The sequence below is a fragment of the Lampetra fluviatilis genome, chromosome 54 (genome assembly GCF_964198595.1).
Source record: "Lampetra fluviatilis chromosome 54, kcLamFluv1.1, whole genome shotgun sequence".
In the NCBI taxonomy this organism is placed as follows: Eukaryota; Metazoa; Chordata; class Hyperoartia; order Petromyzontiformes; family Petromyzontidae; genus Lampetra; species Lampetra fluviatilis.
Genome location: NC_136328.1, coordinates 830,652 through 855,584, shown reverse-complemented (window position 1 = coordinate 855,584; position 24,933 = coordinate 830,652). Strand labels below are relative to the sequence as shown.

At 53.9% G+C, this 24,933-nt stretch overlaps 1 protein-coding gene and 1 long non-coding RNA gene across 5 annotated transcripts in view; both read right to left on the bottom strand.

The window, feature by feature from the left end:
• Positions 1-24,933, bottom strand: part of LOC144949574 (uncharacterized) — a 207,398-nt gene that overhangs the window by 77,392 nt on the left and 105,073 nt on the right. The gene's annotated exons all lie outside the window — the stretch shown is intronic.
• Positions 1-24,933, bottom strand: part of LOC144949566 (protein NDRG3-like) — a 51,214-nt gene that overhangs the window by 20,200 nt on the left and 6,081 nt on the right. Inside the window, exon 1 of one of the 4 annotated variants that reach the window (XM_078879508.1) lies at positions 2,498-2,599. The exons of 2 other annotated variants lie outside the window; for them this stretch is intronic. The gene's annotated coding sequence lies outside the window, so the exon portion shown is untranslated. One more of the 4 variants, XM_078879507.1, reaches the window with a different exon arrangement.

Here is a 24,933-nt window from a genome sequence, read left to right as displayed (position 1 = left end):
ACACGCCTCGTCGAGCCCCCCCCCCTTCCACCCCCCCCCCACCCGGGGCCTCCCCATTCCAGATTAGACCCTGCCTGGAAACCAACAGCGCCAAGCCAAACCGAATAACCCGTAGCACCCGTGGCACACGCGGATACAGCCCCCAGTGGCAGCGTGGAAAGCACGCGCAGACCGTAGTGGAGCACATGATGAGCTGGCGTGGAGCGCGAACATTCAGCAGAGGGATTGAAGGACCTCTCCCCCCCTCATCCCCTTCCCCTACCCCCGGAGCTGCCCGGTGAATATCTGAAACGCTGCCGGCGAATGATCAAAGCGAGCAGTGACATTACTCCGTGGTGCAGGGTTTGAGATATGGACTCGCAGCACACAGACCCATGGACTTGCATGCAGTGGCGTAATTATGTGGGCCACGGTTGGAGGTTGACGACTGCTGTCGCACCGCGGGCTATTCTTAACTTCCCGTAATTGGTGTCAGAGATGGATTTACATAACGAGGCTCGGCTCGACAGTGGCACCGTCGGGAAAAGAACACCATCACCATCCCCACCGCCGCCACCGCAAGGGACAAGAGACGGCGAGAGCAGCCGCGCCACATAACTTCTAGCAGCTTCCGAGCAAGCGGCCTTAGCGCCCCCCCCCGCTCCCTCAACCCCCCCGCCCCGCTCGTGCCAGCGAGTCGCTCGGGAACCGTGCGCCGCACCGCAAACGTTTCTGGCGGACAAAACAAGAGGCCTCATTTTGCCACACACGTCCCCTCTCTCCCGGAGCGGCGCGGCAGTGGCGAAGCAACGACCGTGCGCTGCCTGCCAAGATCCACGCCCGCCTGCCCGTCTATTATTGTTTCTTTAGAGGTAAAAAAAAAATTTGCCGCAGTATTTTTTGTCCCCCCCCCCTTCCATCAAAGTTGTTTTTTTCGTCTTCACAAAAATCGGCTCCAATTCAGGCATCGCCAAGAGCGCTCGGGGAATTCTAACGGAACGAAGCCTCTCAAAGGGCTTCTCACAGCGAGTGACGCCGAGTAGCGGGGGCTGTTTTGTTTACAGAAAACAATTAAGTGCACCGATATCTGAGAATCACTGTTCGCCGATTTAAAAATAAAAAGCTTTTTAAAAAAAAATAATTTCAGGAGGAGACCTCGTAAACAACGCCGACGTGCGTTCTGCCGTGCCGGCTGCCCCAATGGTGAAGACACACCAGGAGCCAAAGCAACGGTTGGCAGTCCGACCACCCCAGCGGAGGGAAACTCCACATTGCCATGCCTCGGGCCTGCCCATCCTACACGACAACCACCGCGGACTTGCCACTAAAGCGGTACTCTTGTAGAGACCCCCGAGTGGATGATGATGGGCTACGCCAATACCCCAGCTGGGATGTGAACTCGCGACCTTCTCGTTACTGAACCCGAATATTTGCAACGGGCCCCTCCACGATCAACAGTGACCGCCGAGGTCTTGTTCGTGCGGCTGCCGTTGCTGCAGAGCAACTACTTTTGCAGAGGTCTAACACCGAGCGCACGGCAGAGAACCCACACGCACCACCGCAGCCCCCATCGCAGGGACATTTCTGCCATTTTTAGTTCGCAAAGCCAAACGTGTGCGTGCGTCCCTGTGGCAGGCTCTGGCAGGCTCTGGCAGGCTCTGGCAGGCTCTGGCAGGCTGTGGCGGTCACGGCGATTGTCAAGCGAATGTCACAACGATGAATCGATGACGTCGCTAAGAGAGGGGCGACGAGCTATGGCGACAGCAGCCAGAGAGAAAAAGTTACAGGTTGCAGATTTCGCTTCTACCTCATTACTTTATTCAAATAATGCCACTGGTCAGGCATTCCAATGCATACCAATGTCATTATATCCGACTGAAATTATTATGAATGTTGCACGACGGTCCCTCTTCCATGACAACCCCTGCTGAGCTTGTGAGACCTGACTAGGCCAGGTGCATTCTGGGCGATTTGGTCATGGATGCTGCGGGGCTGCATTGTCAGCAGAGGAGCGGCGTAGCCAAACACACAGTTGTTGTACTGTACTACGCTGCAACGGCTTGACCAACCCACAGACTAGCGTGAGATATGGTCACACGAACCCCAAACCCCCCCACCACGAGCCACAAGGTGTGGGGGGGAAGGCCCTCATCCAGCAATGGAGAGACACACAGGGCTGTGACCGACGCGACAAGGGGATGAGGACTTCGTCCAGCAGTGGATTATTTACAAAGGGTCGTTAAATATTATAGCAATGTCATTCGTCGCCAACAGAGCAGACCTTCTAAGGTTGTCCCCATGGCGGACTCGGTATGCAAAATAAATACGATCACATTCCAACCATCGCCCATTCGCAGACACCACCACTCACCCGACCCTGGACAGACTTTGCCAACACTCAATCACCGTTGGCCCGCTTGCCACCAGCTGCCTCCACCGCCCACCGGCACGAGCGTGCGACACGGCGCCAGGTCCACCAAGCGGCGCAGCCGCTCGCTGCCACTCGCGTGTTTCACACCTAGGTCAACAGTCGGCAGCTCATCGCTTGCACACGGGTGGACGAAGGCCGACGGCGGAGAAGGCCGACGACGCTCGCATTTGGAACGAGCCCCTGCCGGGGATCTGTATGGCGAAGACTGCTCAAGTCAACGCTGTGACCGGCAGACTATCCTACGCACGCATCCCATTGGCCGTGCAGAGCCACCTTCCCCCTCCCATCGCCCCGCCCCTTCCACAAATGGCCCCACCCCGTTGCACCTGCGCATTCATTTAGTTATGACATCAACTCGACCGATTTTGAGTTGAAGGGCTGTGGAGACCAGTGACGGATTCTCCTAATAGCAAGACTAGCTACATACGTAGTAGCTACACGTGTAGTAGCTGCATACGTAGTAGCTGCACGTGTAGTAGCTGCACGTGTAGTAGCTGCACGTGTAGTAGCTGCACGTGTAGTAGCTGCACGTGTAGTAGCTACATACGTAGTAGCTATGGGCCCCGCACTTTCAAGGGCCCCGCGCTAAATGCTTTCAAGCTATCAATTCCGGTTCAGTGATTCTGCACTTGCTCCATTACTATAGTACTATACCACCTTCAACTTTTATGAACTGGGTGTTTAAGGTTAGCGATTTGTCGTATTATCTGGCTGTATAGCAAATTAAAATATACAATTACTCTACTATGCAAGTAAAAAATGTGTGCGTTTTAATAGTTATGTTTTTATATATATTAGGGCCCCTTTATAACATATGCTACAGGCCCCCACACGGCACTGGTGGAGACGCCCGCGGTGCAGGGCAGCAGCAGCAAAGGGAGACCGAGGGGTTGAGATGGGGGGATGCGGTGGAGCGAGATACGAGGACCGCGAAGATGGACAGAGAAGAGGCACGGAACGGAAGCTCCAAAATATCGAATCTAGAGCGCCGTCCAAGAAGAACATTCATGACTGACGTAAATTGTAACGATGTCACAAAAAGCCTGGAAAACAAAACATTTGGCAGAGTCAATGGCAACAACACTTCTCATTGTAGTTATCCACCACCACCACACAGCCATCCGCCATCGTCGCGACCATCTCAAACATCGACGGCAGCAGGGGCGGCGACAAGTGGCGGGGGTGGCCGCGGACGGCGACGACCGTCACCGAAGAGCAGCGGCCACCCCCGGCAACGAAGGCAGCAGAGGAGAAGATCGCCGGCAGGAGCGCACCGCGCACGCCTAACGATGTTTGTGTTGCCGAGCGCGGAGCTTTCGGCTTAACCCCGGGAGGGGCTTTGCTCCTTCGCAAGCCCCTAGATCCACGGATAATCTCGGATAATAGGATGAACGTTGCTGCCAACATTGACCTAAAACTTTAAAGTTAAGTGACTGTTGCCGTCGGTGGCATACAAAGAGGAATAAAAACACACATGTTTGTCAAGCGACGCGCGTAGCGGGCTATCGATGCAGAATTCATCGAGCTGCCTTCTCACACATTACAGTCCAAAGGCTTCTTTGAACTCCGAACTCTTTTTACTGTTACTCTATGGAGCGCACACTCGACTCAAGTTGCAATCATGGTGCCGTCATGTCTGGGGTGCAGCACCCAGTTTCCCTCCTCACAGCAACGGTTACGATGACGGCGATCGACGATCGCCGAACCCACTCGTCGACCGGCGGTCAGTGCCCTCCTCGCGACTCGTCCATCGCTACGAGCAGACGGTTACTGTAACCGTGAACTACACTCCCAATCCCCTGGGTCGGGAGAGAAATTGGTGCCACAAAAAGAGAGCGCTGTGCTACCGTGTGCGGGGGCTTTTAATATCCTGTCCAACTATTTTTGACCTCGGCACGGTATGTGCCACAGGAGGTGTGCACGGACACGCGTGAAGCACGCCGAGCGAAATTTGGATGTGCCAATTTGTTTTCAATTTCCCAATTACTGTACGCAGGTTAACGGTGCAGCTCATCGTCACCATACCACAAACCAAAAGGCACTTTCACAATTCGACACCCTGCAGCGAGCAGTGCACCGCCATGTGCCAGAGACACCCAAGATACGCTGCCTAAAAAACAATCATATACAAGGCCCTTCTCTTCTGACATTGCCCGAAACGTCACGTGTTACATGTAATTGTATTTTAAGGCCACTGTACCTGAATGTGTGGAGTTTGTTTTGTTCTCCCGGCTTGTACACCACTGCCAAAGCAGCAGCAGCATCATTATCGCAAATAAATCAGTCTTGATATATTTATTTCATTTTTTCAAATGACAAATGACTCCCCGCTAAGCTTTCAAAACAATATCTGTTTGCGAGCACCTATTAAGGCTTGTGGAGTGGAGCAGCGGTGTGGCGGGCAGCATCGCGGCTACGAACCGACCGAGCGAAATTCAATTGCTGGTTGTGGTAAATATCAGCGGCACGGCGAGCGGTCTCGGGTTCCTCCGGTTTACCAACCTACACCGACCAGCGATACCACGTGGGGAGGCCTTCATCCAGCAGTGGGCTTGACAAGGGGCTGTGAATTATAATTACCGTAAAAATTATTATCATTAATCAGGCTGGCACGTCACGCGACCGTAAGAAACCAGCAATTAAGCAGGTCCAACCAAATCGCCTTTGTGTGTCAACCACAGCCTGGCATCCATTTTAGTCCGAGTCGACCCAGAGGACACCCAAATAAAAAAAAGCAACGTGCCAACGACGACAGCGGCACAGGTGATCACGACAGCGGCACAGGTGATCACGACAGCGGCACTCTCACGTAGAGGCCAGCACTCCCAGCGCTGGCGACAGGCGTCGCAAGAGAGGAAGGGACTACTTTCGCCGTGGTGTGCAAGGGTAAGAGAATGTAATCTCTCACCTTCATTCACTGGATGCCAATTAGAGCCATTGCCCAAGATGCTAACCCTACCACTGCATAGCATTTTGTTAAGAGGGAGTGTGGCGTGGGTGGGTTACCAACGGATATTACGTAGATGGAAGCAGAAGCTTGGAGAGATGTCCAAGGCGTGCGTGCTTGGGATTACCGAACATTACGCGACGGGGCAGGGAGCCATACACGGATCGGAGAACGTACACAGGAGAGGCGCACGACAGCGACCTGGGGAACAGCGAGCGCGCTCCGGGCGGGGCGTGGCACGCCTAGAAGGGACGAGACCAACGACGGATCGGCAGTCAACGGACCAAACGCAGGAGCTCCTCGATGGGACGCTGCGGCGCAACGCGGCGAGAGGCAGCGGATGCTTTGGAAGGACTTCAACCGGCAGTTGATTGATCTTGGACGATGATAATGATTGCACTGTTTGCGATGTAATTAGTTAATTCCGCAAGCAGGCAAATAACCTTCCAGATACAAAACGATAACGATTTGAGTTTCATGGAGCCGCCCTCCTTTGCCGGGGGCTTCTCAGAGCACTTTAACATCAAGCCTCAAACATCTGAAAGGGCATCCCCCCCCCCAGCGGCTGCTCTCCCTGCGCATTACAAGGCGACCCGGCATCTGGCTTGCCAGTCCGGTGCGACGATCGCTGCCGCTGTGCGTAATCCCATTCGGGCGGTAACAATTAGCGCTCGCGCCCACCAAACACACGGCGCCCACAACCTGGGAGCAATGCTAACAATGTGTGGAAATTAGCTCCCCGCATCCTGCACAAGGGTCTCCCTGGGAGCTCGCCGGGCTCAGCAATGCCCCCGCTGCCTCTGTCCATAGCTCAGGCTCTCTGGAACGTCGCAAGTACACAATGCTAGCGCCAAACACAACCACAATGAACAAAGCCCCCGTTATTTATTTTCCAAAGCAGATCACTGTACTGATGTTTATGCAGCAGCTGCGCTATGGGGTAATCCATTTAATACGTACGCAAAAATCTGTCAAAACTTGACCTCTCCACCCCTCCCTGTATGCACGCGGACCTTTTACACCCCCCCCACCCCCACCTGCGTACGTTCGCCTGACGCACCCACCCCCCCAATCCTAAAGAAAGGCCGATATTTAATCCACGCAGAAACGATCAAGGATTAATAATATGAACGTGTTGAAGCAAACAGTCCACCGCCGGACTATCTAACTCATTTGAAGGCCAATGTAGACACATTATTATTGAGGCTTCACCCCCCCCCCCCTTCCTATGCGTACATTGTCAGTGCCCCCCCCATACGCAAGCGGTCGCATTTGGGTTAACCTCCCCCCCTCCATGCGTACGTACTAAATGGATGTCCCCTAGTGGGTGGCTCAGTGGCGTAGCTATTGAGGGTGCAGGCGGTGCAACTGCACTCGAGGATCGTGGCTAAGGAGATGCCAAGGCGCAGGAATACAACGTGGGGTGTGGGGGGGGCACCATTTCATTCCTTGCACCAGGGCCGGTGCCAAACCACGCGGCTAAGCCACTGCGGTGGTCGCAAAGACTTAAAAATAAAAGGCTTTAGCGCTGCAGAGCTCGGCTCACTTTGAAGTGAAAGCGCTCAGTGGCCGCGCCGCACAGACTGGAGTGGGCGTGCGGGTTGTAGAAAACTGGCTTCCGTGAAATGTGGAATAGGCCACTGAACACGAATGGCTGCGTTCCCACGACGATTAGGAACTGGACCCAGAGCTGGGGCATGGCTGGGCTCTCCCAAACCCGCGGCTCCGTGAGCCCAGTCTCTTTCACCCCCACGCCCCTTCCCCCACCCGCCGCCTTCCTTTTACAACCGGAAGAAAATAATGGTAGCTTTAAAATAAAAAGCTTGTCAAAATAAACTAAAATAAACTTTTTATTTTACCAGGTAAGGCTCACCGATCTATATAGTTACTTTTCATCAGCTACCTGGCCGCAAATGATAGCTCAACAAAGTGGATATGTGGAAATTTGTTGCAGCCAAATACTCCGAACGCACGATGTTGATTCTAAATGCGGAGGGAAAAACCGAAGGACCTGGAGAAAAATCCATGCAACCACGGGGAGAAAGAGAGACATGCAAACTGTAAATATAAAGGCGTCATTGTCGGGATCGAACGCGTGACCCTCCTGTGTAACAGGAGAGGTAGTTAACATCTCGCCACGAGCCGAAGAACCCAGTCAGATCCGTCGCAGAGCAGCTTGAGCTTCTTCCTCCCGTTGGAGAACGGCCCACAGAAGCGGAGATCGTAGAGCTACCTCCGAGATCCCTTCATCCAGTGACCTCCACACACAGTGGAGGGCAGCACTTTCCTACCCGACAGAGAGGTCCTTCGCATGACAGACTAAGCGGTATATATTTTTTTATTCTCAGAGCTGAAATTTAGCCAAATTCAAATGCAGAACAAAATGAAATGCGATCATGGAGATTTTTTATGCGATGGGGTCCATTGGTGACCGGGCCATATCCTCACGTTTATGCGATCTTTGCCATGTTTCCTAAAAACATGGCCCTGCAACGGAGAAAAAGACGATTGCTTGTGTTGCGATCGGAACGTCGTGATATATTTGATTATTTTTTCTATCTACGTGGCTTTACCGAAAGACCCAAAGAATATGAATTCCTGCAGTCACGAAAGCTTTAAGTCAAGATTTTATTGTATTCATGCTGTAAACAGGGCCCACACGCCTGCAAACTGTAAATCGCTGGTAAACAAAACTCAAGACTTGTAGCACTGGCAAAAGCAGCCGTGAAGTGGCGTGAAATGTTCAAGACGAGCTCCTCGGGGTTTGCCCACGAGAGACCAAAACAAGAGCAAACTGGCCGAGTGTGGTGTTGTGGCAGCTGAGAGGGAACACGCACACACGCGCGTGCGCACACACGCACACACACGCGTGCACACAGAGCAAGGAAGAGGGGGAAACGGAGGGAGATTGGCCCCTACGCTACCACAACGTAAGAAAGAAACCCAACCACCACCCAATCGCGAGAACCTCGCGTACCTACACCCCCACCACGTCCACATCAGCATCGCTAAACGGTCGCAAAATTCTTCCACTCCACATGCGTGCGCTCGCATGGACGGCACCCACGCCGCCGTCATGCGCACTTCGACCGCGGCTACACACGTGCGCTCGCACCGTTGCAGTAAAGCACCCAATCTTATCGGATCTCGGAAGTCAATCAGGGCCGAGTCCGATTGGTCCACGGATGGTTGCTACTTGGATTGCCTGGGTAATACCAGGTGTTGTAGGATTGCCTGGGTAATACCAGGTGTTGTAGGTATGGGCTGGGAGGTGGCCAAAAGGCGACAGCACCGATGCTTACGCAAGACCACTGCAGCCACTCAATTCAGGCAGAGTCTACCTCAGGACCTGTTTAGGTATTGAACACTGGTGTTGGCCGAGGGCAGGAATCCAACTCGGGTCGCTGGGTTTGTTGTGGACCAACCACGACCACTCCCCAACAAAGAGCTCGCATTACAGTACATATTACATTGGAATAGACTCACAAAGACAAACGCGCGCAAACACATACACATGCCGCAGGCCACACACACTGCAGTCCAAACACGCAGGAGTGAAACACGCGCGCACACACACACCAACAACACGTGGCCACTTGGCCGCACATTGCGAACCCAACATCAGGAAAAAAACGGCCGGACACGAAACTCTGCCGCTCCACTCTCTCCCGAGCGCCAACTTCCCTGAAGCTGGAAACCGAGCAGAGGCAGAGCATCAGCAGCATCAGCAGCATCAGCAGCATCAGCAGCATCAGCAGCAGCATCAGCAGCAGCATCAGCAGCATCAGCAGCATCAGCAGCATCAGCAGCATCAGCAGCATCAGCAGCATCAGCAGCATCAGCAGCATCAGCAGCATCAGCAGCATCAGCAGGGCACGGAATCCCATGGTGCCGCAGGGTGGGGCCGGGCTTACACGGGAGGTAGGGCTATGGAGGCACCGATGGTGGAAACCGGTCCAGAGTTTTGCTTGCGTTGAACCAATGCCGCTGAAATTGCATCGCTCGCTTATTTATTGTGGTAGGGTTGGCTTGGTCGGCTCGCTTGGTTGAACCGTGAGCAAAAATAGAAGAGAGAGAACCGCAGAGTAATCAAATTCCTGAGCCCGCAGCTCTGCCTGCGCTCTGGTTTGGCGATGACAAAAGACAAAATGCCCTTTTGAACTCCGTGGCATGTTTTCGTTTTGGAGGAACTGTCCAGACAGCCCTCCCATCCCCTTCATTGCACATACGGCCACGCGCACCCCCGATTGGAGTTCAGTGGAGTAACTTTGCTGATAACAGGAGCCGATAGTAGTGACATCCCCTCTCGTCCACACATTGTCCCATTCGCGGACAGCCACGGCTAATGTGTTTACAGTACTTCATTCCAGACGCCTCTTCTCTACTCGCAACCGGCATGAACACACGTTCACCGCCCTACATAGTCCGCATGCGAGAGGGAAGGAGTAATAAGTTACATGCGACAAATTTAATTCAATCACAGGAAGCTTTCATCATCGGGATGCGACTGCGAAACCTCTCGTCAAGCGACGTCCCGTCGACCCGTGGCGCTCTCGCCACGCGGGGAAGTCACCGTGGACGCTGCTGCCATGAGGCTGCTCTTGGTGAGGATTTTCCTCTGTAAGCAAACAAAATGGCTGTACTGTTTATTGTACATCAATTCAAGCCCAGCAACGGTGGAAGCAAACCCAACTCCGCGTAGTTAAGATGTGTTCAGAACAAAGCGAGTTCACCATAACTTCCGCCGACGGCGCTCAATGAACTCGCCCCAATGCTCTGGATTCGAGCGAGACCCCCAGGTTTCTTGCGAGGCGCCGAGCCTGCTTGCTCCTGGGCTATGCGGTCTCCCGCCTTAGCTGCGTCTAAATCTGCGCTCATTTCTATCCCCACCTCCGGCTCGGAGCACGGCAGAGGCATCGGGCGACACCGATGGGGCCTGGACAGAGCCCAACGATCGCCACCGGGCGGGCTCGCGGGTTTAACCCGGCCCCCCACAATGCGGGGCCGCGGCCACGCACGGCGGAGACGTCGCGAGCGCCAGACTTGTGAATGGTCCCTGGCGGTGGCTGTGAGTGGGCCAATGACGGATAGGATGCGTTAAGTATCCCATCCCATCCCCCGTCACGGATAAGAGGAACTCTCCTGGATTGTAATTACAGTAGACCTAATCTACATGACATCTAGTGATGGCTACTGTGCGTTTAAAAAAACCTCTTGCTCTTTGCGTTATTGTGGAGCGTTGTGTGTAAAAGATCTCTGTTCTGGGTCTCCACAGAACCCAATTTCCAGACCAAGACCATCTCGCAACATCGCGTTCCGTCATCAGCGCAATGGGAATTCACGTCACCGCGTTTTGGGGAGAAACAGAGGCACTCGAACCAGGAGTCTTGTCAAAAATGCCGAGGGTGTTTCTTTTAGCCAGATCCGACCACCACCGACGGGCACCAACACCCACAGTGGCTGCAACCACAGACCCCACGCCATCTCGCCAAGGCCCGCACGCGCCACACACGGGCAGCGCATATTTCCTTACATTCCTACTTATTTTGAAGACTCTGAGAGAAAACTCCACCCAGTGAAGCTACGGCAGCCAGTTCAGACTGAATCTCTCCGGCTCCAACCTGCACCGCTGCCCCGCACGGCCCATCCCTTCACATCCCTGCCTCCCCCACCCCCTTTCTCGTGACACGCAAACCCAGGTTGGGGGGTGGTGGTGGTGGGGGTGCGCTGCCACAGCACAGTTAGGTGACATTCTGGGGCCGGGGTTAGAGCGAGTGGGGTAAGCGGGCCGAGACTGGACCGCGAGCGATGCTGGCTCAGATTGCGTTACCAGACAGCCGATCTCCCCAGCCTGGGTCACGGGGCTCTGAGGGGAGGGAGGGGGCAGAGTCACCGACGATAGAGAAGACATTCCATCGAGCCGTGGGTCGCGACAGCCGCCCGCGATCCAAAAACACGATTTCCGCGGTGGGCAAACTCGGAAACCAAAGGTGCGCGCGTGGCGGCGGCGGCAATATTCTCACCGTTGGTAGCTCTGAGCCAGTGGTGGAGACTCTACTTTCCTTCGGTGGAGCAGTCTCACTCGGTTGTTATTCACTTCATTGTTGCGATTCCAAAATAGGGGTGGCGTATATCCACTGCTCACTTTCCACAGTGTGGTAACTATTTTACCGATACCACGGCGAGGTTGATTGTGTTTACTAAAAAGACACCGATATCAAGGCAGCCGTTGAGGCGGGCTCCAGACGTTTCTCGGTGTGAGCTGTTGGCATTCCTGCGGCGACCCAGGGCCCAGAACACAGCAGCCGTAGAGGCCTTCTCGAGGTGGAACCGCAGCGACAGTCAACCTCACGAGCCGAGTCCGAGTGCCATCTACGACCAACATCGGTGGCGAGTGACATCTTCACAGATCCTACCGCTCTTCCACCTTGCCCAGCACGCATTAACCAGCGTGGTGAAGTATAGTCAAACAACTTTCTTCACCGACACCACAAAGAGACCTTCTTCGTCCAGCAGTGGATTTGCAAAGGGCTGGAAACTATTATTAATAGATTGGCCCTGCGAGCTGCCGAGTGAATAGCCGCTTGTTCCCCATTTTTTACGAACAGTTTGAGCACAATTTCTTAAAGCCGCTCGCCCTAGCCACATGCTTCTAATCAATCACATTCAGCCGTGATTGATCCGCTGCTGGATGACAGCCTCCACACCTCAAGCCATTGCCATCCACTCGCGGTTCCGTGATGCAATGATCCTACTTTCTGCATCATACGATGGCAAAAAAATAGCGAAGCTATTTACTCAAGGTTTTACACAGAAATTTAATTCCTCAATCGTGGAGCGATCCGATTATACAGGCTGGTTAAATTAAACGTCAATTAGCCACCATTCGACATCAGTGACTGTGGCAGGGCCGACAGCGATGAAACCAACTGGGAGACGGATCCGGAAACTCGACCGCGACGACAAATCCGGGCAGCAGTGCGAGACCTCTCCGTTACCGAGAGCTGGGAAAGAACTTAATTTCTTTGGCAGGCCACCATGCACGGGTTGGCACGGAATGTTTCATCGCGCTCCAACTGTAGGCATCCACCGTGTGGCTCCAACTCCTCGACAGACAACAGGTCACCGCCGAGTGCACGGGAATTAGACCCAGGTGTTGCCAGGTCAAGACATATTCCCCCCTCACCACCCTCTAGTATCCGATGAGTGCAGCTACAATGCTCAGAGTGACGGATAAATATCGTCTGCTCCCCGAGCGCGAGCCGCGGAGACGGTTTATTTAAAGGCCGCGTGTAATCGTACATGGGCTCTCATCGTCCCGAGGTCGACATTCCCGCCGCCCCCCTCCAGCCCCCCCCCCCCGTAAACACGGGCGGTGGCAGCAGTGATTGAGCGAGCAGCGGCACTAATTTAATTATTTGTCCAGACGCCCCCCGCGGACCCCCACCCTAAACCCAGAGGTCTCCGTACATCGTGGCTCCATGTTCCGGCTGCAAAAACAACTGACAGCGTCCGATTTGCACAATCATTTTAACGCATTTGGCAAACGGGTTGCGTGCCGAGGTGATAAGCTTATCTCTCTCTACCGAGGTGGGTTTACACCGGAGCTCCGACTTGCCTCAAGCGAATGCCACGCGCCGCCCACCTTGCGCGAAACAAAGTCCCGCCACCGCAACGAGAGTCCACGCGTGGGGGGGGGGAATCAATCTGCACAGCTGCACTGCACGCAGCCGACCCTCGCTCGTTACGACGCAGAGGATGCGACCGTCGCCGCAATCGGTGACGTCCACACGTGGGGGGGGGGGGGTGAGAGCGACGTGATTCTGGTTGCACAACTCCTCGCTCCGGCGTGGACAAAGCAGCGGCACGCGACGGCGGAGCCGCGCAAATTTTCGAGAGAGATTTCTTTGGTTTCGCCGCCAATCGCCCCGGATTTAGGATTACGTGATGTGCGACAGCCGCATCAGGTACCTTGGGCTCATTTGCTTAGGGATCGCACAAACACTCGCCAAAGCAGAAGTGAATGATTGTTAAACCTCTCCTTGATCTCTTCCCTCGAGGCAATGGGGGGGGAAGGGGGAGGAGATACAATGGCCCAGGGGTGGCTTGGGTCAGATTTCCGATGGTTTGGGAAATGTGGTACAAGAAGAGGGCGCAGTCTCACCTGATGCGGCAGCCAGGACTGTCCCCCTCTGGATTAGAACTTAAGGACAGGGCTTAAGAGACGGAGTGTACGCAAGTAAACACGGCGCATACTGCAAATAAACCAAAAATCAGGTCGGACAGAGAGAGGAGTCCGCCTGTAGGAGTACAAAAACATGGCGCAACACGGGGCAACCGCGTGAAAACATCGTGCACGCTCGCACCCCAGCAGTTCGGAGCAAAAACACAAACCCATCTGGAAGGCGGTAGGCGACCTGTGCACGTGCGCACAAGCGTGGCACGTGAGGCAGCGTGGCGATGGTTGCTGCTGCGAGCGGTGCACCAGGAGGCGGCTGTGGTAGCGTGGGGCGCATGCTCCCCCCCCCCCCCCGCGAGCGTGGCAGTGGCTGGCACCTCCCTCACCGCACGCCGTGTTTCAAGGCCCCCCCAACCACCGTGCCGACTAAACGGCGAATGGGGGCGACGTCTCGGCGCTCCGACGGGGCGACCCCGTGCCGTGCCTACAGAGCGAGGTCAGAGATCCATGCCGGGTGTTTTGTTTATTTTATTAGTTTTTTCAGACGGTGGTGGCGTATTGGCCGGCACGTTGTCCGACGTTTCGCTCCATGCGCCGGGCAGCTTTTTGGGAGACAACGGTGGCAAATCCGCGTAGGACGGCGGTGGGCCGAACCCAGGGCCGGATGGGCGCACGTCGCACGTCAAAGAGGAGAACGGTTAGACAGCGAAGGTCGCGGCCTGCAGCTCCTTGCGGGCCTTCACCTCACGCATGGCAAGGGGAACTTCGTTTGCTCTCGGGGCAGGGCACTCGAGAGCGGAGAGGTACCCAGCTATGCTGACCGCTTAAACACCCACCAGGGAACTTTGAAAGCTCAATGTTAATATAACGATTATGAATGTGGTGGAGTGGTCAAACAACCCCCGATGGCCAACAGCCTTCATCCAAGTAAGTGGTGGAAATTCGACATTCCTGTGGCGGTGCTCAGTCTCTCCATAAGTCAACCTCTGTTGATTTTGCGCAAAGTTAGGACTCGTTTCATTGGATCCTGGGGAGGGCGTGATGGGAAGCAGCGGTGGCGTAGTGTGGTTGTCATGGGCCCTGGAGCAACCAATTCCATTGGGCCCCTTCCCTCTATATTCCCCCCCTCCTCCACTCTTCCCAGCTCAGCTTGTGGGCCCCCCCATTGCAGCTGCACAGACTGCACTCTCAGTAGCCACGCGGGCCACTGTTATGAACGGCGGCTGTTAAAAAGAGAGCACTGTACGACTGCGCGCGAGTGCTTTTAATATCCTGTTCAACTATTTTTGACCTCGGCATGGTATGTGCCACAGGAGGTGTGCACAGACAAGCGTGCATGCCGAGCAAATTTGTACATGCCAATTGTGTTTAATTTCCCAATTACTGTACACAGGTTAACGGTGCTTAGCGTCGCCACATCACGAAAAAAGGCACCTCCACTCTGTAACAAGCAGTGCATCACCTTGTGTCAGAGCCTTAAAAAGTAAATTATATATCAAGGCCTTTCCCTTCTGACATTGTCCCAATAGTCACTTATTACACACCATATCATCTTCTTATTTTAAGGCCACTGTTACTGACACAGAATGTGTTGAGTTTTTTTTGTTATCTCTGCATGCGCACCACTACCACGACAGCAGCAGCACCACCAGATGATTCGTGTCAGAGAGCGGCCCTCAAACCACAAGGTCAAACGACTACTTCCCAAGGTCGCTTTGCGAGGCCACGCTGTTCACGCCCAGCACCACACCTTTTTCCTCTGCCCCACAAAGACGGTTCTCGTGACACATCGGCCAAGCCCAACATTTTAAGTCGCAGAGCTGGAATAAACCACATTAAATCGGAAAAAAAACTAATTTAATTACTGTAGTTATTGACCGAGCTGAGACCATCGCCTGCGCTTGAGAAGCCGGTCTTGTCACGTGCAGGTCAAACCCAGATTCAAAGTCAGGGTCTCTCAGCGGTGCCGGCTCGGCGCTATGTGGCCAATTATCCCACAAGGCCATCCCCTGCAGAGCAATGCTTTTATCGTTACAAATTACAGAAATTGGCTGTCAGAGTCTCGATGTGAGACGAGGAAATATCGTTGTGGAATCATCTCTTTAATCAGCAGTTATCATGATGATGATAATGTCGACATGTAGCGCACCGCCGTCGTACAGTATTCACTCGCTCTCGAAAAGAGACAGAATGACTCGCAGTGGGCATGAGGAGCAGCAGGCAGAACCACAGAGTCTGGGAACCGGTTTTATAACGAGGGCCCCCCAAAACCCAGAGTACAAGCGTAGAAAGGCCAAGTAAGAACGGCGACAGGTGGGCTGGCTCCTCGCGATCCCCAGGTGTGGTCACCGCCCCAATAGCCGGGCGCCCCGCCCTGCGCCCAGTGCCACGGGCCTTCACAGAGAATTCTGGAAACTTTCGGCGATGCCCGGGCCGGCACGTACACAGCGCCGGAGCGGAACGCTTACGGGAGCCTAAATTAACAAATCGGCGACGTTTCGGGCAAGGGCCCTTCTTCATGGCGCGGGGCCAGTCCGCACGGCCTCATGCCTCTGCACGTGCAATCGCCCCTCCCCCAAGCCTCTCGGCTCACGAACCGCCACCTCCGCCGCCGACGTGCGGAGCGCGCAGAGCGGGCTGCACAGCGGGCGAGCGGTGGCACGCTGCTTCCGTGCCATATTTATAAACGTGCTCATTAGCGCCGCAACACCCAGCGGCAATGCTCTCAAGAGCGCTCCTTGCATCGCGCCATCCCATCACTCCAACACCCCCTTACCGCATCAAATCAGATGTATGTATGTAGAACTTCTTTTTCAACGTACGTAGCCAACCGTGATAATCGGATGTGCAGGGGAAGGACAACTAAACACAAAAGGCAGTTCTAAAGAAATGAGTTTACGTATGTATATATAACACGGAAATAACTACGAAAATAAACAAAATATCAACCCCTCTGTTCTCGCATGTGCCGCTGGAGGAGCGGTCATGGGTGGAACTTGGTGACGTGATCTTCCGCGTCACACTTGGCTGTGGCTTGTTGGGTGGGGGAGGGTTGGGGGTTTCCCTCCTTCGGGATTACCAAATTTTACTCCCAGCTCTATCAGATTGTGACGACTGCTGCTGCGGTTGCTGCTGCACTGAAGAGGCCAGCACTGGGGTTGGTCGGGCTGCCTTTGTAGTTTGAGGCCAAACTGCCACGAGCAAAGAGAGTCGACAAGTACAAACGAGACAACCGCTCCAGCTGCTGCCATCCACCTGAGATCTACCGCATTTGCTACGCCTTTCTCTCTCCCTTCTCCCGCACACTCACTCCTGTCCTGGGCCATAACCTCCACGTTGTCCATCTTACCAAGTCTTGGTAAGAGGCCCTTGCAGTGACACAAGTTGCCGAGAGCACACGACAACAGAAAGACGCCGTTTTCCAGGTCGAATATTATTATAGTATTATTCCCCTCTGGGACCTAATTAGTGCCGAGATGGTGCTTGGAATAACGTCTGCAGGCCTTTTCTAAGTGGTAGGCCTCATGTGGCAGTGGGCCGAATGAAATTACGTCACGGGCCTTTATCTGGCCCATAGGCCTTAAGGGCCTCCCCACTTTCCCCTGCCCAAAAAGCACCATCCCCATCCTGGGTCCCTCGCTCCTCCCTCCCCACCCCTCTCCTTTTGGTTCCACCGCTAAAATCTCCCACCTCGTCGCGAGAGAATCATTCAGCCGCCTGCCGCTCAAATTAATCAGGTCACGACAAGCAGGGCCCCTGTGGAATCTCATTGCAACGCTGCGCTCACAATAGCTCGCAACATGCGGCAGCATCGTAGCTGCGCGGTACCGCACCCTCGTGCCTGCAGCCTCTTGCGGTCTCGCCGTCGCTTTACGAAGCGGTTGTTTGGATTCCTCCATGTAGGTATTTATTTATGCACGCTGCCGTGCAGCCACACCGGTGTTTCAATCCAGAGGTGGCTGGTCCGCACTCCCCGAAGAAGTCGTTGCAACAATAGCGCAAGTTTCTTCAATCCCCCCCCCCGCACTACCGCCTCTGGCCATCCGGCAGAACAAACGGGAACACGGCAGCTCGTCCATCAGCTGGTCGCAGGTGGTGGGGTGAACTGTGGGTAACTCCCACCTTTTTCCAAATACTCTCCAGAGGGGCTCTCTGGAGCTCTCTCTAGCAGAGGATCCTTCCGCCACCAGTGGCGCGAACAGGAATTTGCAGGACTGCGCTTCCGATGTCACGGACACGCCGTGCCCGCCGTCTCGCCTGACAACCACGTCCTCGGGGCGAGACGCGCACAGCCACCGTGTCGGCGCCCCGAGGCAGCGCATCGATCCGCCCTGCGTGGACCACAGCGAGCACTTGGGCTTGCAGCGTTGTTGGCGCGCGCCTCGACCACCGCAACGCCAACAGTGCTCGAGCAACCGACAGCGCCTGCCGAGCGGGCCGCCTTGCGCCGCCCTGGGCATCGGGCGCGGCCACGCGGCTTCTGTGGCTTCGCTGAGAAGCCTTGCACCGACACCGCCACCATACCGTGGACGCTCGACGACGTCGCTAGCCTGTGTCACCGAGCTCTCCTCTCTCTCTCAAGGTCTCCCCCAGTACCTCTCCTGCACCACGATCATTCCGCTGACCACGGCAACAGACCACGTCCGATATTCCTGCTCGTCGCACCCGGAGCCGGCACCGTTCCTGGTCAAGCGGCGATTCTCCGAAGCTGCACCGGCAGCAGCGGTCTGCAATTCTCTCGCACTGCATACCCAGCAGCAGCATCATCCACCTCCAAGCAGCAGCTCAAGGCCAAAGCACCTATAACGAGCGCGTGTTATTAGTATCAATACCTGTGCAGGCGGGCATACGAGGGGCTTAGGCTGCACTCCTCCAAGTTCGTGCGAACGAGTTTTTCCCAATTCGTGAAATGTGCGCGCGCTCTAAATTGTCGTCCATTATGATTATTAATTACATATGAATTAATGTAGTTTCAGAGTCGCTGCCAATGTGGCGATGCCGTCGACATAACGCCCATAGCCAGGAGCACTCCCTCTATGGCATGAACACGTGTGAACACTCCTGAACGCGCGTAAATCACGGCAAATGTTACACGGTTTATGGGTGCCTCACTGTGCGGCCTGCCTCCGCACCTGTGCGCTCCTTGTGCACAAACGGATGCGGGCACAGTGGCTCGGGCATTGCAAGTAAACAGTGGAGGTGACACACTTCTTCGAGGCCACCCGGGTTGATGCGTGCCATGCCATGCACGCTGTCAGAGTATCACCCGATCACGCACAATCTGGGAAAAGCCGTAAGCTGGGTTGAGCCCGGACACCACTTGGAAGGCGGCCACCGTGTACATCTAAAGAGATAAGCAGACAAGTAGGTCTCCTTCGAACGTCTCGTTTGGAGTCAATGTAGGAGAGGCCCAGCACCGTCTTAGATATTCACCACCACGAGAAATCGACAGGGTTCATAGTGCAGTGTTCTAACCACTATACTACCAATCCTTGACCAGCATGAAACGCACACAGACACATAGACAGAAATCCCCCATATAGTCTTAACAGACTGTTAGGACGGGTGCTGTTAGCAAGTAGCAACTTGAAGGCCGGCATGGCATACGAGGGAGTGGGTGGCCAGCACCTCGCCCGGCCACCTTCGTCTCCTTAGTGGCGATGTTTACACACCATACCAGGTTTTTACTTGGAGGCCGAGTCGACCTAGGGGAGGCCCAGGACCAATTCAGATAATCATCATCGGTGTTGGCCGTGAGCGGGAATCGAACTTGGGTGGCTGGGTTCGCAGCGCAGCGTGCTAACCACTACCGCACACACACACACACCTCCACGGAGCCCTTATGAGCACAGCGCCATCCCTCCCTGCCTCCAGGGGTAGGAGGAGAAAAAAGTGAGAGATGAAAATGCCGAGCTGGCAGCTTCATATTGCCTGGGTGGGCGGCCACAGCCCGCCCAGGCAAGCCGGCCAACCGTACCCTAGTTTGCAAGCTTCTCTCCCCTAGGGGGCACGCGGGGGTCATTTCACCGGCGTGCGGGGGGGGGGGAGCGTTCGAGGCGTTGCAACGGGGATGCTGGTGCGATGGTCAGCACCGCTGGACTCGCGATCCATAGGTCGCCGGGTTCAACGGGTTCGCCACGGTCGATTGATCGGCAGGCGACGTGCGCGGGGTAAAGCGTGGCATAGTCGGTCAATGGCACAGCTGCACCGGTCCCTTTCGACACAAGGGCGCGGCCGCTTGACAAGTCAACCTTCTGGCCACTCCGCAGAAATGGCAAAAAACGATTAAGAGCTTAATGACATGGAGTGAACAGCGCAAGCACCACAAATGCACTCGCACGCGGAGAGAAACACGACAGAAATTAAATCAGCCATGCATTATTCACGGAGGCATTACTGCGCGAGATGGCGACAAATTAATTATTGATGCGGACAATTACTCAGAGCTCGATTCTAGGCACTGCCGGTGCAATTACGGATGTCAAAAAAATTGAAACCCCAGTGACGTTAAACAACATTAACGACGTTTTAAACCTCGCAACTTAACCTGACAACCGCTGATAACAATTCAATTACGCGCGTCTAACGTGGGGCGGCCATCGATTGCGGAATCTCAATTCCCGCGAGTGACGCAGGTGGAATAACAAATCAAATCTACCATCGAAGATTCGCATTCGGGCATCACCCAGGGTTTAAACGCAGGCTCTTTAAAAGCCCATGAGCCCAGACCAGATGCCTCACTTGCTGGTACCACCTGATTGCCACCACTTTAGCAGTTCCAATTTATTTACGTGGCCAGTTTGTAGACGATGGAACACTACCTTCTCAAGAACCGCTTTGTGTTTAGTTTGCTGCTCTTCCCCCGCATCTCCGATTAGCATAGTAGGCTACGTACGGTGCAAAAGAATAACAGTGAATTACGTGACGACTTGTAACGAGCGAGTTAAGTCATTAACTAGATCTGACCCAAGGTGCTGGCCGAATCAAACAAATACCCCCCGTATAGCCTTTAACAGACTATTGGGGAGAGTGCTGTTAGCAAGCACCTATGAAGGCCGGCACAAGAGACGAGGGGGTGAGTGGCCATCTCCAAGCCCGGCCGTCTTTGTCTCCCCAATGCTGATGTTTACACACCGCACCAGGCATTCATTTTTAAGGCCGAGTTGACCTAGGGTAAGGGCCCAGGACTGGTTCAAATATTCACCGCTGTTATTGATCACGAATGGGAATTGAACTCAGGTGTCCGGGGTCGTAGTGAGACGTGGTAACCACTGCACTACCGGCTCCCCATATACATATACACACACGCACCCAGTAACACACGCACCCAGTAACACACGCACCCAGTAACACACGCACCCAGTAACACACGCACCCAGTAACACACGCACCCAGTAACACACGCACCCAGTAACACACGCACCCAGTAACACACGCACGTGTGATCAGCACTCGTACGCCCACATTGCATACGAAAGTTGTCGTGAACAAGGGTATTATTCCATTGCCACCCTTGCCCAAAATCAGTACTGACATGGACAATGGTGCGTCGGTAAGCCGAGTGGTTGAGTTTGGCATCTGTCACTTGAGCAATGTTGTAGTTTATGAAAGTTATACAGCCCGTGCTCAGAAGACACCGAATCCCGGGCGTGGCTACAAGGACCCGATATGTCATCGTCATAGCCTCATTATTGTGTTATTGATGAACGTGTTGCGTTTTGTTTTAATAAGGGTCTGTTATAGCCTTCATTAAATCTCGTCAGGTGTCCTCGGACAACCAGACAGACGGATGGATACGATTACCTGGCACGGCAATTCCACACGGTCCCTTAAATAACCTGGATGGGGACACCCAGGGCAGCTGTGCAAGTTGTACAACGCTCAAAATGGGCTCGTGTAATCGAGCCGACGGAACATTTAGGATGGTAGATCGCCGTACACGCCGAGATCGGTTCAGATAAACAAACTCATGGGCAGCAAAGTGCCTGTAAGGAAGCAGTACATGACGTAGGTAGCTGGTCTTAACGGTGTGCGGGGGTTTTGTGTTTTCCTTGGTAAGTATGGGTTTTCTCCGGGCAGCCCGGTTTCCTTCCTTGCAATGAAAGCGCTAAAAAGAAAATGGGATTGGTCAAACGCCCCACGCAGGACAGTCCTGAATAATAAAGCCTCGACAAGTACTGCACAAGTAATTAAATGCAAACAAAAAATAAACTTTGGAGAGCCAACCGACAGTGACGGGCGACGCCATAAACAACGAGGGAGTTGCAAAAGGCCGACAAAAACTGCGAATGCCGTTTGCCACTCAGCACAAAGGGACGCATTTAAAAAGTTGGTTCAAACAGAACCGCTGACATCAGAGACAGGGATCCAAAGTTCAACAACGGTGCATGACAGGGTCCGTCAAAAAAAACTGCAAGCGAGCAGACAACCAGAAAGTGCCGACTCCGAAGTAAAACGCGTGTTGGCTCTCGGCGGCAGGATACTGCTCGGCTGGCAGAGCAGGGCAGATGGCAGGGCAGAGTTCAAATCCTGGCCAGGGTCAGCTCTACTATCACCACCACCACCAACAACAGTGCCGTTACTGTTTTACTCGGCTCCACCAAACCAGCAGCACGTGGCGAGTTCACGCACCCCCTTGGTGAGAGGCCAACTGTGCTTGTTTAAATATGGCCTCGTCTTGGCCACTGGGATGTGGAATTGCCATTGCTTCAAGAATAGCAATAGGGACAATTTTTTATCTGACACGTACGTTACACAATTCGGGATCTCAGCAAGAGGCAAGCACGCGTCGTGGATTTTTGGGTTAGGCCATGAAATCATCTGGCCAAATGTGTCCCTACGACTCTCCATCACCCTACGCGGCAAAACGAATTATATTGGTCGCGTATAGTGGAAATTGTCAGTTTGTACGAGCACGTCCGACACCCTGGTCATTTTATGGGCACTATCTCTCATGTCGTTGAACGGTGGAAAAATTGCTAACCTCTGAATCGTAGTCGTAATTGGCTGGCGTACCTCTCTTAAGTAAAAAGCCACTGCACGTCTCTTTTACGAAGATTGTTCAAACCCTTTCAAGTGTCTGCAATGGCGGAACGGACATCTGGAGCCAAGCAAGCGGACGTGGCGTTCACCACGATACCAGGGTTGGCAGAAGAGTCGGTGGTGCCCATTAGCCATAAGAAGTCACTACAAATCGGCATCTTAATTGCTCAATCAATCTCTGAGCCACCTCCCTCCCTTCATCCACGATTCATGGACCCCAACCCAGGACAATGAATAACTGTGCATGCAGGAGGGACACAAGAAACCCCTTCAGTGAGCACACAAACTCGCGGGCTGCATACCAAACTACCCCTTTAAAAAAAGGCAAAAGAATAAAATTAAATAAACTAGGCGCTCAGAAAGAAATCAAACAAAAGGAATTCGGGGCGCAAACACCGCTACGTGTTTCAGCTCCGGCTGGGGTCTCTAGGCGGCTTGTGGATGGATGGGCCTGCGATCGGCGAGCGCCGGAGGATGACGGCCTCCTCCCTGAAGGGCACCGTGCGGGCTCCCCGTGGGTCTCTTATCACTGCCACCACCGCTGCGTGGACGGTTTCGGAGGAGGCAGCGGTGGCTTATTCACAGCGCTCGGGAGTGCGAGCGGCAAACGTCCATCCGCTTTCCGTGGGCTCCTTTCGTCACACGCACCGCCCCAAAACAAAAGCGGGAGGAGTAGGAGGCGGCGGCAAGATGAGTGGGGATGATGTCAACGCTGACGAGCGCCAGGGCACTCGACAACGAGAGGAATGGTGGTTGTGTTGTAGGGGGAAGAGCAAGCCGGAGGAAGGCCGCACAGGAGAGACAGTGACACGTTAGCGGAGGATTCCGAGGCCACTACTGGAAAAGAACTCCTCAAAGATGGAAGAAATGGGGTTAGGCGTTTGCCCAGCAGTGGGCAACAACAACAACCACTTTGGCTGTGTGGCGATTGAATGAGAAAAATGTAAACTTGTTTTTCTTACGTCACCTTGCCGATCAACCTAATGGCTTTCTGCAAAGTTAAAATTCAGATCGTGAGTTCAAACACCAGGTCGGGGTGCCATCCCACTCGGACCTACGGAACAAGTACCGCTACTCTGCGATAAGCCAGGAGCAGTGCCCACGAGGGTAGCCTGGCCCACACGTTGCAGGACCGTGGAATTTCCACAGCTGCAACCTGCACGTAAAAATCTATTTGCGAATTTATGATCCACGCAAATAGATTTATGCACATGATCATGTTAGTTTTGCAATAATGGGTCAAACAAAGCTGTACCAACAATACGGCTAAAATGGGAAATGATACAAACGAATCGTTAAAATGGTCCAAGAGATAAAAAAAAAAATCTTGAATCGACCCATGCCCTCCGAATATTGAGAACACATTGAACGGCTGACAACTGTGTTGGATCGTTGAGGCTGCGTGGGGAACACGGTAGAAGAATCTCGGCGGCGGCGGGGTTGTTGACGACTTCCCTCCCCCCGTGTTTACAACACAGAGGCGAGTGTTGCCGACTTGGACTCATCTTACGATGGGGGTGCAGGGAGAAAGCAGCGAGACGCTGTCGGGGAGGAAGGGCGAGAGAAAGGCTCGCACGGGAATGAAAAGCGTAGTTGTGTCGTCGCGTCCGTAGCGTTAGCAACGCGCTGGATGATCGCTTTTATGCAAACTGTGGGGGGCGGGGGGGGGGGCAAGGCGGAGGGAGAGATTCGTGAGGAGAATTATACCGAGGTCTGGGCACCATGTTTTGTGTAAATCTACGAGACGAGAAGATTCTTTATCCCGGTTATTTTTTGTTCCCCCCCCACCACTTCCCATCAGGAGCCAAGAATTTTGCCATCGCGCCACGCGAACGAATTCCTCATATTTTTCTGAAAATATATTATACAATAAAGTGGAACGTCTTCTGCTTTTCGACTGTATTCATAAAAAGCCTTGCTGCGGTGACTGCACGTGTTACATTCTGAATGTAAATCATGCTATACCACTGTCCTGTAATTACAGCATTACTGTATTATCGTATTAGTACGGCCAAGCGTGAGATGTGAATCAATCACAGTGCCTAATTGGGGCACTTATCATCAACAAGCCAAACCCACACTGCTCGGTATGGTAAAGTATGGTTAAACAAACACTACGACCGATAAAGCATCCACAGGCCTTCATCCGGCAGTAGATTGACAATGGGCTGAAAATTAGTTTCATTATTTCACGTAATACAAATAAGAACAGAGCAGCCACGTTTGGACATACGGACCCGCGAGGAAATGTGCCGAAACAAGGGGATGTGGAGTGGCCAGAACAACGCTCGGTGCCGTCTTCGTCTCCCCAGTCGCGATGTTAACACACAGCAGCAGCAGCGGCGGGTACCCGTG